Genomic DNA, 18,204 nt, shown 5'->3' on the forward strand with positions numbered 1-18,204 from the left:
AAGCCATGTGAAGTGTTTCAAGGATAAGCATGATCAACCTCTCCCCATAGGATAAGAAGTCAAATGAGGTGAGGATGGGAATTGCCTACTGGATTTAGCAATGAGGCAGTCACCAGGGACCCTGTGAAGACCTGTTTCCCCTGGAGTGGTGAATGAGGAAGGCTGCCCAGAGAGGATTCAAGACAATGGGAGGAGAGGAATAGAAAGTGTGAGAAAAACTTTTGATGACTCCAGTGGCAAACTGAAGCAGTGGAAACATACGGAATCTGCTGCTAAGTCACTTCAGTTGTGTCCGACTCTGTGCGACCCCATAGATGGCAGCCCACCAGGCTCTTCCGTCCCTGGAATTCTCCAGGCAAGAACACTGGAGTGGGTTGCCCTTTCCTTCTCCAATGCATGAAAGTGAAAAGTGAAAGTGAAGTCGCTCAGTCGTGTCTGACCCTCAGCGATCCCATGGACTGCAGCCCACCAGGCTCCTCCATCCATGGGATTTTCCAGGCAAGAGTACTGGAGTGGGGTGCCATTGCCTTCTCCCGATACGGAACCTAGGAAATGTTTTATTTTTTACCAGGCAGATATTACAGCATGTTTATAAGCACTCAGAAACGATTCTACAGAGGGAAATTTTCCTGATGCAGGACAGAGAGGTGACAATTGCTGAATCAATATCCTGGAGTCAAAGAACGGGTATATAGGTGGTGAGGTTAGCTTTGGCTAAGAATATTGAGAATTTATCCTAGGTACAAGGAGGACAGAGAGTACATGCAGACAGATGCAGGCGGGTTGGTAGATAGGGAGGAATGGAGTGTGTGCCAAGTTCTCTTCTGATTGCCTCTATTATACTAAGGAAAGAAGCATAGCCGGGGAGTTCCCTGGCAGTCCAGTGGTTAAGACTCTGCTGTGCTTCCACTGCAGAAGGTGAGGGTTAGATCCCTGGTCAGGGAATTAAGATCTCACAAGCTGTGCTACTTGGCCAAAATGTGGGGAAAAAAAAAAAAAAAGAAGAAGAAGCAGTGTGGCAGTTATCTGTAAGTAATAAGCCGGACATTTGAAGGAGGAGGAGAAAGTATGAAACAATCCTTTAGAAGAGTAAGAGAGTGGACAGGAAGTGTAGTAGCTTTACTAAGGAATCTTCATTGATTATAAAGTAGTTGATGTTTCAAACATGTAATAAATACTTTATCTGAATGGGAGAATGAGGTGTTCTAGTTCAGTTCAGTTGCTCAGTCATGTCCAACTCTTTGTGACCCCATGAACTGCAGCTCACCAGGCTTTCCTGTTCATCACCAACTCTTGGAGCTTGCTCAAACTCATGTCCATCAAGTTGGTGATGCCATTCAACCATCTTGTCCTCTGTCGTCCCCTTCTCCTCCTGCTTTCAAACTTTCCTAGCATCAGGGTCTTTTTCAATGAGTCAGTTCTTTGCATCAAGTATTGGAGCTTCAGCTTCAGGATCAGTCCTGACTGGTTGGATCTCCTTGCAGTCCAAGGGACTCTCTTGAGTCTTCTCCAATGCCACAGTTCAAAAGCATCAATTCTTTGGTGCTCAGCTTTCTTTATGGTCCAACTCATACAACCATACATGACTACTGGAAAAACCATAGCTTTGGCTAGATGGACCTTTGTTGGCAAAGTAATGTCTCTCCTTTTTAATATGCTGTCTAGGTTGGTCATAGCTTTTCTTCCAAGGAGCAAGCACCTTTAATTTCATGGCTGCCGTCACCATCTGCAGTGATTTTGGAGCCCAAGAAAATAAAGTCTGTCACTGTTTCCATTGTTTGCCCATCTATTTGCCATGAAGTGATGGGACCAGATGCCATGATCTTAGTTTTTCAAATGTTGAGTTTTAAGCCAACTTTTTCACTCCCCTCTTTTACTTTCAAGAGGCTCTTTAGTTCCTCTTTGCTTTCTGTCATAAAGGTGGTACCATCTGCATATATGAGGTTATTGATATTTCTTCTGGCAATCTTGATTCCAGCTTGTGCTTCATCTAGCCTGACATTTCACATGATGTACTCTGCATATAAGTTAAATAGCAGGGTGACAATATACAGCCTTGACATACTCCTTTTCCAATTTGGAACCAGTCCACTGTTCCACGTCCAGTTCTATCTGTTGCTCCTTGACCTGCATACAGATTTCTCAGGAGGCAGGTCAGGTGGTCTGGTATTCCCATCTCTTGAAGAATTTTCCACAGTTTGTTGTGATCCACACAGTCAAGGCTTTAGCGTAGTCAATGAAGCAGAAGCTGTTTTTCTGGAATTCCCTTGCTTAGATGTTCTAAGATACCTAGTATTCAGGTCAATAGAGTTATATCACCTAGGCTGAAACAATTAAACCCTAAGAGTGAAATAGCATTAGATATAATTTAATCTTGAGTGATTTGAGGGACACTTTGGTCCTTCTTTACAGGTGAGTCATTTCTCTGAATATCAGTTAGTAACATTCTGTAGGTTATCATGTGAAATGATAATAGGCTGGATAAACCACATTTTAACTGTAAAGCATACAAATGTGAATCCATGTTTATAATATTAAAAAGATATATTTTCCTCGCTTGGTAAGACTTTTGTGTTAAAATTCATTCCATATTTGGTATGTTAGGGCATGTTGTTGAGTAGAAGTGAATAACCAGAGGAAATGAATTCAACTGTCCATAGAATTGAAACAAACTAAGAAATGAACAGGGAGGGAGTTCTTATCAGAGGAAAGGTTACACATCCCTGGAGCATGTCGGGGAGGGGGCTGGGCAGAGGTGGATAGAGCCAACAGAAGGAGTGGACAGGAAGTGGTTGAGATCTAACCTGTGCTTGACAAACTCTATTTTCCTTTCCCTCTCCTGCTGCCCCTTATCTGTCATTTGGAGACTCCAGGAAGGTCAGTGAAGATGCAGACAGAGTGCCTGATCCAGGCAGCCATGAAGCTGGAACCTCAGCTTTGGTGGATTTTTATCTTTCTCAGAAATACTGGTGAAAGTTTCACCACGAATTAGGGGTAAATAGTTGCCTAGGGTATTGAAAGAGTAGTTTCTGGTCCCTAGGACAATCTCTACTATTCCACTATGCATGAAGGTTAGGGAAATTATCTTTGTAATTTGACTCTAATACCTATCTCTTGAGCCTCATAAGAAACATTGAAAAAAGTTAATAGATTTGGCTAGCACTTGGGTCAGTTATTTCAAATGTATCAAATGGCTATCCGGGAGTCATAAAACAGGTTGCCTTGAAATTGTACTGTGTTTGTGGATACAGATTGGCAGCCATCCTTTAAGGGCAAAATTATGTTAAAAGTTGAGCCAGGGTGAATGAACAACAGCCTATTTAAGATACAGTGCTATGTTATGAAAGATAGTTCCTGAAAACAGATCAAGGGGATTGATGGTGATGCTCCAATGTGTTTCTTTGTAAAAATTTGATGTTAAAAATACTGGTCTGTGAATTTAAGACTCACTCTTCTTTTTTCCTTCGATTTTTCCTTCCTTGGTTCCTTCCTTCTTCCCTTCCTTCCCTCCATCTTTCCTTCTTCTGGTTACTTTTGGAGGGGGTGTAGATGTATTTAGTTTGGGTTTTTGTTTTGAGTTGGCATATTTATTAAATAACAAGAAATCTGTTTTGAGTTAGTGTAAAAGCAAATAAAGAACAATGGATTCCCTTTGAAATTACTGTAACGTGGTTAATATTTTTTTTTATACTTGAGAAAAGAGAAGTTTAAAAGCAACCTGTCAACATGTAGCTGAACTTGGTGTAACTCAGCTACTTTAAAATGAAACACTTATTTTAAAAATTGTTTGACATAAATGGAAAATATCTGTTGTTACTGAAAATTTGTATAGGTCTAAGAGCCACAGAATTTTAAACTGTAATGCCCTAACATGTGGACTACATCTCATTTTAGAGATGAAGAATCAGAAAGATTAAATAACTTCTCTAGGCGATGGCACCCCACTCCAGTACTCTTGCATGGAAAATCCCATGGACTGAGGAGCCTGGTAGGCTGCAGTCCATGGGATCGCGAAGCGTCGGACACGACTGAAGTGACTTAGCAGCAGCTTAGCAGGAGACTCAATTATTAGCAACGCAGAAAAATTCAAATCCTAGTTTCCTGTCTTTGTCCAGTACTTTTTATCACTATATCACTAGGTTTCTAATATAAAAGCTTTCAGTGACATAACATTAAGTTTGCACCTAACCTAAAAGAATCTTTATGGGTTTCTAGTTCTAAGGGACTGATTTAAATAATGGTTTAAAAATGATTAAAAAATAATGGTTTTCCCATATTTATGTAAATAGGGATGAACTTTTAAAATTGAGATATAATTCACATACCATGAAATCTATTTTTACTCTCATTTTGATATAAACGTTTAAGCTTAACTTCTAGTTACAGTATCCATTTTACTTAGGAGTGAGTATATAAAATCCCCTGGAGAGGTAAACAGCATTTTCAATATCCTTGCCAGGAAACTTCCATAGATAGAGGAGCCTGCCGCGGGCTAAAGTCCATGGGGGTCGCAAAGTGCGCGCGCGCGCGCGCGCACACACACACTCACTCACTCCCCTAAAAAAAATTTCTACATTTTGGAGTAGGGATGATGGCGTCTGAAGAAGCTTCATGAGTCCCCCTCTCCATGGTGAATAGGGTGGTTTTTTTTTTTTTTTGAGACAAAAATGGAAAAAGAGAAAGGAGGGATTATAAATACTGAAAAACAGATAATTCTGTGTAACAGAAAGAGGAGGACAGTTTAACAACGTCAAGAACAAAACGATGCAGCAGAAACTTACAGTCTAGGCCCAAATACTTTCCAGGGAAGGTGAGGGTACTGAGGAGAAGCATAGCTTTTTGCGTTCATTCCCCCGCCCCCGACATTAAATAAATACCTACTATGTACCGAGCCTGTGGAAGCGCTGAGAATAAATACAAAAACGGATAAGGCAGATCCTCGAGGAACTCAGCCTGGTCGTGGCAGCGGCGAAAAGGAGTTGGGGTGGGGGAGTGGGGGCAAGAGGTGCTGCGGGGAAGAGCGTATGGAGTGGTTGGAGTAGAGTATGGAGTCGGTGGAGGTTGGGGGCTGAGGTTAAGACCTGAACGTTGAAAAACTGAATATATGGTAGGAAATTGGGGGTTCACAGATGTGCTGACTTCGGTGGCAGAAATCTGTCCCAGGACCTCTTAAATAGCCTCATGTGCCAAATTTGGCCAGATGTCATGATGCTGGTCTTCTACAGGTAACCCTCTGGAAGAGGTTTAAAAGTCCTTTTCCCGCTTCCAGCCCTTGCTTTCCCCGCCATTATTAGGGCGTCGGGCAAGGGAAGGTGCAGGTTTTCAACCTGCACCCACGTTTGCAGCCTGGGCTCTCTGCAGGAGACAGGAATCCAGGGCTTTGCCGTCGTCATAGCAACTAGGAGTTCCGCGGTCCCCTGCCCCCCCATCTTCTTCTAACTCGTTCTACTTCCCCCGCCGTCTGGGCTGAGTTGTCGCTTATCTCGCGAGATTTGAGCGCAGCGCAGACCAGCACACTGGCGATCTCACCCGAGACTTGGGGAGGGACGGTGGGAGGGAGCGAAGGAGGGGAAGGAATGGGGCGGGCGAGCGGGGAGGGAAGGGGAGGGGAAGGGCGAGTGCGGCTCTGCCACCGCCGGCAACTTTGTGAGCGAGTTCACTGTGTGCGCGAGCAAGTGAGCGAAAGTCAGAGCGCCGCTGAGTCCCCGGGAGGAGGGTCCCCGGGGAGGGCCAGGTCTGGGCTTCAAAGGCCGTCCACCCCTCCACCCCTGCCCCCCACAAGCCGCTCCATCCTCTCCCGCCTCCGTGGCTCCCTCCCCATTTCCTCCCCCACCAACCCTCCCGGGCCTTCTCGCCCCCCGTCTTGCAGTTACCTGTCCCCTCCCCCCAACTTGGCACGCACCTCCCCTTTCCCCGGCGTCCACCTTGGAACTCCCCCCAACCAGCCACTCCGCACTCACTTTCCGCGCCGGCCACCCCCTCAGCTCTTTCTTTTAGGGGGGGCTGGCGGGCGGGATGGGGGGCGCTGGACCTCGGAGGCGGCGCCAGCAGGGACCCGAGCGCCCAAACAATAGTTGATGCCCAGGGACTTGGGGGGTGCACCTCCGCCCCCCCGCCTCAACTCCGCCGAGAGCGCAGCCCCCCCGCCGGCTTTTCTCCAGCCTGCATTCCGGGTCCCCTACGGATCCAGGCTCGGGAGTTGGAGTGATTGCGCCTCCACCTCCCCCGAGCCCCCCCTCCCCCTCCGCGCGGCGCCCGACCCGGCCTCGCAGCCTTCTGTTATCCGCAGAGGAGGTGGCGAGTGAGCGCGCGCCGACCGTCTACACGGTTTCTCTCTCTCTTTCCCCCCCAGGGAGAGCGCGCGGCGGACGCGCCCGGACGCGCGGCGGCACCGGGAGGCCGGGCCGAGCGGTAAGTGGCTCCGGCGCCCCGGATTCGGGGAGGGGAGTTGGGGGGTGCAAGACTGTTGACAGCCCCTACCCCATTTTTGGCTACGGCCCGGGTCCGGGGCACGGAGCAGTACACCGGGAGGCCGGTCAAAGTTTTTAATTTCCGATTTGGTGGCGTACTGATAGCGCAACCCGGCGGGGGCGAGTCCGAGCTGCACCGCGCCCGGCGCGCGCGCGCGCGCGCACCTCGGAATCTGAATCTGCACAACTCTCCGCCAGGCGCCTATGCGAGAGGCCGGGAGACCCGCACCCAGGTCCGGGTAGCTGCGCCCACTCAGCCGCTCTCGTTTCCACCCGGCTGACCCTTCCCCTTCAGTCACCTGGGTGAGCGCTTTGCACGCTGTGCTGGAGGGACAGGCCGAGAGGTTTGATCGTGAGAAAGGGGGAAGAGCAGCTCGGTGCTTGTGGGTGGTTCATTTCTCTCCCGGGGGTCTGGTGGGGAGCGAAATTCTAGGATGCTCTAAACCTGCTTTTTCTTGGAGCAAGTAAACCACGAGAGGGCTGAGGCGTTGTGAAGGTACTGCAGAAAAGAACTTTTTCTTCTTCGCCCCATCTGTTTCCAACTTCGATCCTGACCTTAAAGGAAATTTGCCAAGCTCCCTATCGCTCCACGGCATTTCTATATGGACAAGTAATCTTGTTGGGCAGGTTGAAATTCCATCGGTTCACCATTTGGAGAACATAGAGACGAGGGAAGTGGCTCACTTTAAAGGAAGATGTTTAATTGAGTTGTTGGTGTTCGTTTTGAAGAGAAGCAAAACTAATGGACACTAGGATGCATGTATCTTACAAATTTTTTTTTTCTTGACGGGTATTTTAGAGGCAGCACTCAGTGAAATTCTTACTACCTGCTAAACGATTACATTTGTAAACTGGGAGCCTGTGATGCGATGCAAATTTCAGAGTAGAGGTGTCGACTTTCATCAGGTTCCAGGTCTGTCTGGATGAACTGGGGTTGGCGTTTCCTCTATAAAGCAAACCTTTCATGTTGAAACTCTGACTCAGACTCTTAAAGCCATTGTTTTTATACTTGTACTCTGTGGGAGTTAAGTGTCAACTTTCTCTCATTTTCTCATATGGAATATTCATCCCAGGCAAAGATTCTCTCACTTAATATTTTGGAAAAGTACAGGATAAAGTCCTGTAGAATCATTGTCTGCACCCAGTTTAGTAACATAAAAATTATAGTATTAATTTTCTATATAATCCGGATTTAATGACCTTCACTTTCCTCTTTTTCATTTTTTCCAAAGCTACAATTAAGCCACCTTTAGCAGAATTAAAAAATCTGATGGAAATAATATAGAACAGTGGTAACAGGAGTAGTCGCAAATAAAAGGTTTTCATAAAGCAGTTTATGGTCACTGAAGTGTCTATTAGATGACGTGCCAGTTCTTAAGGAGAAAATGTTAAAACATTTTTCCCATGAAATAAATTATTTATACTTAGGCATTAGCAATTAACAGCGCATTTAAAATGCTTTGGGTGATGATTTGCTCATAAATGGTTAGGAGCAAAATAAGAGATTTTGAAGGGTGAATGATATTTTGTGGCTGTTAACTTATTTTCTTAAGTTATGAAGAAATAACTTCCCATTATGCTTAAGTAAAGGACTCCTGAAGTTGACTATATCATTATTCTCTAGTTGAGTGAGAGAACAAGTTTGGCAGGTGGCTCAAGACAGTCAGCAGGTGTTGCTGATAGCTTCTCTGTGGTGGCTGGTACTGCTCCTTGAGTTTGAAATTGCTGTTTTGGTGAAGTGAACTTTTTAGTTCTGAAGTGTCAGGCAGTATTAATTGTGACTTCATCATAGGATTCTATGATGAGGTTGATGAACTCCTGGTAATAATTGCAATACTAATTGCAAAGCAGCTCACTCAATTTTATAGTAAGAGTCTTTTAACTCTGTCCTTTCACCGTGATTTCCTGGTTTTCTTTCTTTGCTTTTGCATTGAATTAGATGTGTAATTTTGGTGTAGGTCTCTCCACCCCTATCCCTGGCCACATTTTGAATTTTTTTTAAAACGACTATTGAAAAATACCTTCTAGTAACTTTATTGAAGCCCTAAATTGAAGATTGCTGGAGATGAGCGATTGTGCAGAGACTTTGGAGGACCTTAGTTGACTGTGAGTTGGGACGTGTATCTGTTCTATCAGTGAAGAGTTTTTCAATGAATGGCTGTTTTCTCTCTTTGAGCTGTGAAACAGGAGCATGAGGAGAGGCGGAGCATGTTTAAGAGTACAGATCCTCTCAATCTTTGCAATGTAGGGGAAGGTATGTAGTGGTTGAGGATAACATGAATGTATGCTTCCTATTGGTCCTCACTGTCCTGCCATCATTTCTATTGGTCCATGTCAGTGTACATATGAAATATACCTAGCCCGAAGATTTTCAGGTGACATTGCAGATTTGAGTCTTTTGGTAAACTGATGAAATTGGACTTTCTTTAAAGAAGGCAGACTAACTCATCCCCATAACATAGAGCTTTGTTGTTCAGTTGCTAAGTCTTGAGTAGAGCTAGTCCTCTGATGGGAGAAGGCAATGGCACCCCACTCCAGTATTCTTGCCTGGAAAATCCCATGGACAGAGGAGCCTGGTGGGCTGCAGTCCATGGGGTCGCTAAGAGTCGGACACGACTGAGCAACTTCACTTTCACTTTTCACTTTCATGCATTGGAGGAGGAAATGGCAACCCACTCCAGTGTTCTTGCCTGGAGAATCCAGGGACCGCGGGGCCTGGTGGGCTGCTGTCTATGGGGTCGCACAGAGTCGGACACGACTGAAGCGACTTAGCAGCAGCAGCAGCAGCAGCAGTCCTCTGATATAGAATGCATCTTTTTTCCTTTCAACTCAGATCACAGAATTTTATATCTCCAATTCAAAAAAAAAAAATTATCTCCATAATATCACTGTATTCCTAATCTTTTGAGGTTTGTAGTAAGTCAAACAGTATTTATTGAGTGCCTCTGTCTGGGAGGCATGCTGTTGAGTTCTGTGATTCCAGTGGTGGGTAAAACTGTGTTCTGGGGTTCAGGAAACTTACAGTGCAGTGGGGCATTTGTAGTGGCCTTCCCTGGTTTGATGTTCTGATACCCTGAGACCCCTATAAAGTTTTGCATACTGCCAATTATTTTTGAATTATAACATATTTGAATTAATTTTGGAAATAATGGGGCCCAGTATTTGTCTTTAGGCTTCCTTGGTGGCTCAGGCGGTAAAGCATCTGCCTTCAATGCGGGAGACCCGGGTTCAATCCCTGGTTCGGGAAGATCCTCTGGAGAAGGAAATGGCAACCCACTCCAGTATTCTTGCCTGGGAAATCCCATGGACAGAGGAACCTGGTGGGCTACAGTCCATGGGGTTGCAAGAACGTTTGGGTTTCAAATTTTCCAGCTTTGAGATATTCAAAAGTAATCAAACCTTTTTCTGAACTATCTTTCTGGAAAAAATGTATTTTTTTTTTCCTCAGCAAAGCTTCATCTCTTTGCTGCAGAAATTACTGAGAATATGTGTATGAAAGAAACTTGTAAACCATAGTTTTATTTGCAATTGCATGTTCTTACTTTCTGACGAACAGATTCGTAGATTGTTAGAAGGGATTTTGAGCATAAATCATTTAGCCCTTCTCCATTTTCCGGATGAGGAAACAAGCCCAGAAAGTTGAAGTGATTTTTTTTGAAGAGTATAGGAGAACTAGTCAGTGATCATGCAGCGACTGGAAGACAGGTCTTCAGACTTAACTGTATTCGTTTGCTGTTGTTCCCCTCCCCCCATCTTAGAGGCTCTCGTGTTAAAATTTATTTACTACTTTTTCCCTCCACTCAAGCGTTCAGTATTTATTAGATGTCTAAAACGAGAAGAAGCAAAACTTAATGAGACAAAATGTACATGACGGTTGAAAAGCCATGAAACACTGCATTGATGTAGTGTTTGGTAACTAAGCTTTACAGTTACTCAAATTACAAAGTTGTGGAGAAAGAAATTATGAGTTAGTTAAAAATATTTACATCATAGCGCCTGTAGTTTTTTTTTTTTTAACTCAGATGATATACTTGTATACACTTTAGAGAAGCCAGATTTAATTTGTGGTTGACCATTTTTTCCTATCTTAAACTCATTTTTCATTTGTAAAAAGTTGTGCCCCCCCTTATTTTTGTAACAGTGGCAACTTCAGGCCTTGTCTCTCAGCTACAGGTAAGGGTTATTGGGAGGTGAGGCTAGGGAGGATTTGTTAGGTGGAGGTATAATTGCACATAAAACAGGAAAATGTTGTAGAAGCTTCCTGTTGAAAATGTGAGTGATGTATATATATAGCCCCACCCAACTTCCACTGGGGTAATCTGAGCCAGGAGAGAAGAAACATCCTTGCCACTTGGGTGACTGCCCTTTTGATGAGGGACTCTCCCTTCCCCCAGGAGGATAAAGTGTTGTGTTATTGCTTCATTGCTCACACAAAAATGTGTATCTGTTCCACATTCAGTGCTATTTAAAATAGGGGTGTTCCACTCTCACTTGAGGTTGACAATCTAACAACCTTCTATCTATTGCACTTGTAATGTTTGGGTCTGGGAAATTGGCCTCATTGGATTTTTGTTTTTTTCCTATGCTTAGCTAATTGAAAGAAAAAGAAAAAAAAAAAAGCCAAACAAAACCCACACACTTTTATAGCACTTTGTTTTTGAAGGGTTTTATACAGACTAGGTTAATTATTCTTAGATGATAGCTCATTTATTGGTTCCGTGGGTTTTTGATGAGCACTGGAGCGAGTCGTAGAAACATGGAAAAGATCCCCTTCACCTTGGATCTCTTAAACACAGATGATTTGAGTGAGGGTGAGTAACACAAATGTGACCGGGTTCGTGATCACCTGGGTAAGAGAATGCATAGGGAGTGTCTTTTGAGGTTAGGGACTGGTCCACATCCACTTTCTCTTTTTATTTCTGCCTGGGAGGAGTGACGTAACTCCAGCTGTGAAGAGGACATGAGTGAGTGTTTTCTTGAGGATCTAGAGAGATGACAGCAAATGACACGGAGGAAGGTCAGGGGCTGCTTTCGTTGGGCTTTAGTCAACAGCAGTGCCTTGGGGGGTGTACCACAGAGGCAGGCGAAGCTGTTTCTCTCGGCCTCTGCAGGTTGGGATGAGAATTTTCAGCCTTTGGATTCCTAATTTGTTACTTGTCATGTTGCACCAAGTTTTCCCTCTAATTAGAATTGTAGTATGCCTAACTTTAAATTGCGGGAAACGGGCAATTACATAATGTTAGATTTCCCCTTTTTTCAGTTCAGGAGAGGCATGGGGAGAATGTTTGCTTGTTGGAGAATGCTGACCTGGAGATGGAGAGTTACTGATTTGCACAAACACAGGGGTCACTTAGAGGCGACTGGAGCTGACTGACCAGCCGGCCGTGGTGGCCACTGGCTTCCTTTTTTTCTTTCTCCTCCCCTAGAGTAGGTCCAGGTTAAATGATTTTCACAGACACCAGAGTGAATTTTGGTTATTCTTCTTTTCTCTATTGTTTCCAGAAAGCCTTTTACCAGAGCTATAAGTATAGTCTATAGTCATTGATTGTTCTTTTGCGGCTCAACGTCTTGCTGTCTTCTAGAATGAGGTCCAGACTTCTCAGAATGAAGCTATTAAGAAATAAAAAGCAAAGGGCTGTGTGCTGAATGACCACATTCCTATAGTCAAGACTTGACTCTGATCAGTATCATTTACGTTGGTTCCTATATTATTGTTTTCTAATTCATTTTTTTGATAGTCTCAATTATTTGCCTAGATAGGAATTATAGTTTGATATATGCTGAGATCTTTGCATTTCCTTTTACAGTCTTAGTTCTCACAATTGACTGACTGTTGGCTTTTATACGTTTCTTTTAATTTTCTGATGCTTTCAGAGAAACAACTGATGACTAAACTGTGATGTTTCATGTCTTTAAGAACAGAGGGTACTTATATGGAGATACTTATAGGAGGTATATATAATTATACATTAATAGAATGTTGTAAAATTTTCACCCAGTTTGGCTAACTCTGATTCCTTGTTTCACCTGTACGTCAGATCAGATCAGATCAGTCGCTCAGTCATGTCCGACTCTTTGTGACCGCATGATTTGCAGCACGCCAGGCCTCCACGTCCATCACCAACTCCCGGAGTTCACTGAGACTCACGTCCATCGAGTCAGTGATGCCATCCAGCCATCTCATCCTCTGTCGTCCCCTTCTCCTCTTGCCCCCAATCCCTCCCAGCATCAGAGTCTTTTCCAATGAGTCAACTCTCCGCATGAGGTGGCCACAGTACTGGAGTTTCAGCTTTAGCATCATTCCTTCCAAAGAAATCCCAGGGCTGATCTCCTTCAGAATGGACTGGTTGGATCTCCTTGCAGTCCAAGGGACTCTCAAGAGTCTTCTCCAACACCACAGTTCAAAAGCATCAATTCTTCGGCGCTCAGCCTTCTTCACAGTCCAACTCTCACATCCATACATGACCACAGGAAAAACCATAGCCTTGACTAGATGAACCTTTGTTGGCAAAGTAATGTCTCTGCTTTTGAATATGCTTTCTAGGTTGGTCATAACTTTCCTTCCAAGGAGTAAGCGTCTTTTAATTTTCATGGCTGCAGTCACCATCTGTAGTGATTTTGGAGCCCAGAAAAATAAAGTCTGACACTGTTTCCACTGTTTCCCCATCTATTTATTTCCCATAAAGTGATGAGACCAGATGCCATGATCTTCGTTTTCTGAATGTTGAGCTTTAAGCCAACTTTTTCACTCTCCTCTTTCACTTTCATCAAGAGGCTTTTGAGTTCCTCTTCACTTTCTGCCATAAGGGTGGTGTCGTCTGCATATCTGAGGTTATTGATATTTCTCCTGACAATCTTGATTCCAGCTTGTGTTTCTTCGTCCAGCGTTTCTCATGATGTACTCTGCATAGAAGTTAAATAAGCAGGGTGACAATATACAGCCTTGACGAACTCCTTTTCCTATTTGGAACCAGTCTGTTGTTCCATGTCCAGTTCTAACTGTTGCTTCCTGACCTGCATACAAATTTCTCAAGAGGCAGATCAGGTGGTCTGGTATTCCCATCTCTTTCAGAATTTTCCAGTTTATTGTGATCCACACAGTCAAAGGCTTTGGCATAGTCAATAAAGCAGAAATAGATATTTTTCTGGAACTCTCTTGCTTTTCTGATGATCCAGCAGATATTGGCAATTTGATCTCTGGTTCCTCTGCCTTTTCTAAAACCAGCTTGAACATCAGGAAGTTCACGGTTCACATATTGCTGAAGCCTGGCTTGGAGAATTTTGAGCATTATTTTACTAGCGTGTGAGATGAGTGCAATTGTGTGGTAGTTTGAGCTTTCTTTGGCATTGCCTTTCTTTGGGATTGGAATGAAAACTGACCTTTTCCAGTCCTGTGGCCACTGCTGAGTTTTCCAAATTTGCTGGCATATTGAGTGCAGCACTTTCACAGCATCATCTTTCAGGATTTGGAATAGCTCCACTGGAATTCCATCACCTCCACTAGCTTTGTTCGTAGTGATGCTTTCTAAGGCCCACTTGACTTCACATTCCAGGATGTCTGGCTCTAGGTCAGTGATCACACCATCATGATTATCTGGGTCGTGAAGATCTTTTTTGTACAGTTCTTCTGTGTATTCTTGCCATCTCTTCTTAATATCTTCTGCTTCTGTTACGTCCATATCATTTCTGTCCTTTATCGAGCCCATCTTTGCATGAAATGTTCCTTTGGTATCTCTGATTTTCTTGAAGAGATCCCTAGTCTTTCCCATTCTGTTGTTTTCCTCTATTTCTTTGCATTGATCGCTGAAGAAGGCTTTCTTATCTCTTCTTGCTATTCTTTGGAACTCTGCATTCAGATGTTTATATCTTTCCTTTTCTCCTTTGCTTTTGGCCTCTCTTCTTTTCACAGCTATTTGTAAGGCCTCCCCAGACAGCCATTTTGCTTTTTTGCATTTCTTTTCCCTGGGGATGGTCGTGATCCCTGTCTCCTGTACAGTGTCACGAACCTCATTCCATAGTTCATCAGGCACTCTATCTATCAGATCTAGGCCCTTAAATCTATTTCTCACTTCCACTGTACAATCATAAGGGATTTGATTTAGGTCATACCTGAATGGTCTAGTGGTTTTCCCTACTTTCTTCAATTTAAGTCTGAATTTGGCAATAAGGAGTTCATGATCTGAGCCACAGTCAGCTCCTGGTCTTGTTTTTGTTGACTGCATAGAGCTTCTCCATCTTTGGCTGCAAAGAATATAATCAATCTGATTTTGGTATTGACCATCTGGTGATGTCCATGTATAGAGTCTTCTCTTGTGTTGTTGGAAGAGGGTGTTTGTTATGACCAGTGCATTTTCTTGGCAAAACTCTATTAGTCTTTGCCCTGCTTCATTCCGTATTCCAAGGCCAAATTTGCCTGTTACTCCAGATGTTTCTTGACTTCCTACCTTTGCATTCTAGTCCCCTGTAATGAAAAGGACATCTTTTGGGTGTTAGTTCTAAAAGGTCTTGTAGGTCTTCATAGAACCGTTCAACTTCAGCTTCTTCAGCATTACTGGTTGGGGCATAGACTTGGATTACTGTGATATTGAATGGTTTGCCTTGGAAACGAACAGAGATCATTCTGTCGTTTTTGAGATTGCATCCAAGTACTGCATTTTGGACTCTTTTGTTGACCATGATGGCCACTCCATTTCTTCTGAGGGATTCCTGCCCGCAGTAGTAGATATAATGGTCATCTGAGTTAAATTCACCCATTCCAGTCCATTTCAGTTCGCTGATTCCTAGAATGTTGACATTCACTCTTGCCATCTCTTGTGTGACCACTTCCAATTTGCCTTGATTCATGGACCTGACATTCCAGGTTCCTATGCAATATTGCTCTTTACAGCATCGGACCTTGCTTCTATCACCAGTCACATCCGCAACTGGGTGTTGTTTTTGCTTTGGCTCCATCCCTTCATTCTTTCTGGAGTTATTTTTCCACTGATCTCCAGTAGCATATTGGGCACCTACTGACCTGGGGAGTTTCTCTTTCAGTATCCTATCATTTTGCCTTTTCATACTGTTCATGGGGTTCTCAAGGCAAGAATACTGAAGTGGTTTGCCATTCCCTTCTCCAGTGGACCACATTCTGTCAGAACTCTCCACCATGATCTGCCCGTCTTGGGTTGCCCCACGGGCATGGCTTAGTTTCATTGAGTTAGACAAGGCTGTGGTCCTAGTGTGATTAGATTGACTAGTTTTCTGTGAGTATGGTTTCAGTGTGTTTGCCCTCTGATGCCCTCTTGCAATGCCTACCGTCTTACTTGGGTTTCTCTTACCTTGGGCGTGGGGTATCTCTTCACGGCTGCTCCAGCAAAGCGTAGCCATTGCTCCTTACCTGGACTAGGGGTATCTCCTCACCGCCGCCCTGCCTGACCTTTTTCACCTGTACATACGTAGGGAAATAAATGGAAAGGAGTATTTTTGCAAGAAATGTAAATATGTGACTTGTGCGAACCATACTGCCTTTTCTTTCAGAGACTGAAAAGAAGTTGTTCTTACTCTTGAAGTGAGAGCTGTGTGTAGTTGATTTAACTCCTCCTTTTCCCCCGACCATACTTCTGGCTGCCCCAACGAAGACCTCAGAAGGTTCTGCCAATATATTTTGCTAGAGTCTAATTTCTGAGTAGCTGGAATTTCACGTGTAAAGAGAACATGCTCTGTATGCATATGTATATGGGATGGGGTTTGACTCCTGGCTCAGAATGTGCCCTTGGGAAACCCATTAGGAGGCTTAAGACTGAAAGTGGTTCCTGACCCTCATCTCTTTTCTGGTTTGAGAAGTGCCTGTGATTCTTCCAAGAGCCTCAGTGTTACTTTATTTATTTATTTTAATTAGGATCTTAGCACTGATATTTTGTAATAGGAAATGGGGTATAATAATTGCATGACAAAATAATGTTTCAGTAGATACATGATAGGTTTTAGAGAGCTATAGGATTCACAGAAAAGGCTTATTAAGAGAGCCTCAACCTAATAATTACTTTCAATGGGATTGTTCTGAAGGCTGTCTTCAAGGGAGTATTTAAAAATAGTGGTTTTTATGGATTAAAGACAATCTCTTTAACAAGTGGTGCTGGGAAATCTGGTCAACCACTTGTAAAAGAATGAAACTAGAACACTTTCTAACACCATACACAAAAATAAACTCAAAATGGATTAAAGATCTAAACGTAAGACCAGAAACTATAAAACTCCTAGAGGAGAACATAGGCAAAACACTCTCTGACATACATCACAGCAGGATCCTCTATGACCCACCTCCCAGAATATTGGAAATAAAAGCAAAAATAAACAAATGGGACCTAATTAACCTTAAAAGCTTCTGCACATCAAAGGAAACTATTAGCAAGGTGAAAAGACAGCCTTCAGAATGGGAGAAAATAATACCAAATGAAGCAACTGACAAACAACTAATCTCAAAAATATACAAGCAACTCCTACAGCTCAACTCCAGGAAAATAAATGACCCAATCAAAAAATGGGCCAAAGAACTAAATAGACATTTCTCCAAAGAAGACATACAGATGGCTAACAAACACATGAAAAGATGCTCAACATCACTCATTATCAGAGAAATGCAAATCAAAACCACTATGAGGTACCATTTCACACCAGTCAGAATGGCTGCGATCCAAAAGTCTACAAGCAATAAATGCTGGAGAGGGTGTGGAGAAAAAGGAACCCTCTTACACTGTTGGTGGGAATGCAAACTAGTACAGCCACTATGGAGAACAGTGTGGAGATGCCTTAAAAAACTGGAAATAGAACTACCTTATGATCCAGCAATCCCACTGCTGGGCATACACACTGAGGAAACCAGAAGGGAAAGAGACACGTGTACCCCAATGTTCATCGCAGCACTGTTTATAATAGCCAGGACATGGAAGCAACCTAGATGTCCATCAGCAGATGAATGGATAAGAAAGCTGTGGTACATATACACAATGGAGTATTACTCAGCCATTAAAAAGAATACATTTGAATCAGTTCTAATGAGGTGGATGAAACTGGAGCCTATTATACAGAGTGAAATAAGCCAGAAGGAAAAACACCAATACAGTATACTAACGCATATATATGGAATTTAGAAAGATGGTAACAATAACCCTGTGTACAAGACAGCAAAAGAGACACTGATGTATAGAACAGTCTTATGGACTCTGTTGGAGAGGGAGAGGGTGGGAAGATTTGGGAGAATGGCATTGAAACATGTAAAATATGTATGAAACGAGTTGCCAGTCCAGGTTCGATGCACGATACTGGATGCTTGGGGCTGGTGCACTGGGACAACCCAGAGGGATGGTGTGGGGAGGGAGGAGGGAGGAGGGTTCAGGATGGGGAACACATGTATACCTGTGGCGGATTCATTTTGATATTTGGCAAAACTAATACAATTATGTAAAGTTTAAAAAATAAAATAAAATTAAAAAAAAAATAGTGGTTTTTTTAAGGGTTTGGATCAGATGTGTAGGGGGGAGTGGAGGCTTGCAGTGGCCTGTCGGGTATTTCTCTGGGTGATTGGGTGGTTTGAAGAAACTCAACAGGCGATTATGCTCCTCCCCCACTCAGTTGAGAACACAATGGCTTTTATATCGTGTTTGGATTTATGCTTGACAATAAGGTGCATGTGGAAACTTCAGTTTGGATGGGTGTAGGAGGGCCTCCAATCATGTGTACTGTCCCCTTGGTT

At 43.5% G+C, this 18,204-nt stretch overlaps 1 protein-coding gene across 47 annotated transcripts in view; it reads left to right on the plus strand.

Annotated features, from left to right (window-relative positions):
- The window catches only part of SIPA1L1 (signal induced proliferation associated 1 like 1), a 512,605-nt gene that overhangs the window by 121,643 nt on the left and 372,758 nt on the right, over positions 1-18,204 (plus strand). For 12 of the 47 annotated variants that reach the window (XM_055538504.1, XM_055538534.1, XM_055538533.1 and 9 more), the window contains one exon: positions 6,353-6,411. The exons of 5 other annotated variants lie outside the window; for them this stretch is intronic. The gene's annotated coding sequence lies outside the window, so the exon portion shown is untranslated. 30 more of the 47 variants (XM_055538506.1, XM_055538520.1, XM_055538527.1 and 27 more) reach the window with 12 other exon arrangements.

Source organism: Bubalus kerabau, chromosome 10 (genome assembly GCF_029407905.1).
Source record: "Bubalus kerabau isolate K-KA32 ecotype Philippines breed swamp buffalo chromosome 10, PCC_UOA_SB_1v2, whole genome shotgun sequence".
Classification (NCBI taxonomy): Eukaryota; Metazoa; Chordata; class Mammalia; order Artiodactyla; family Bovidae; genus Bubalus; species Bubalus kerabau.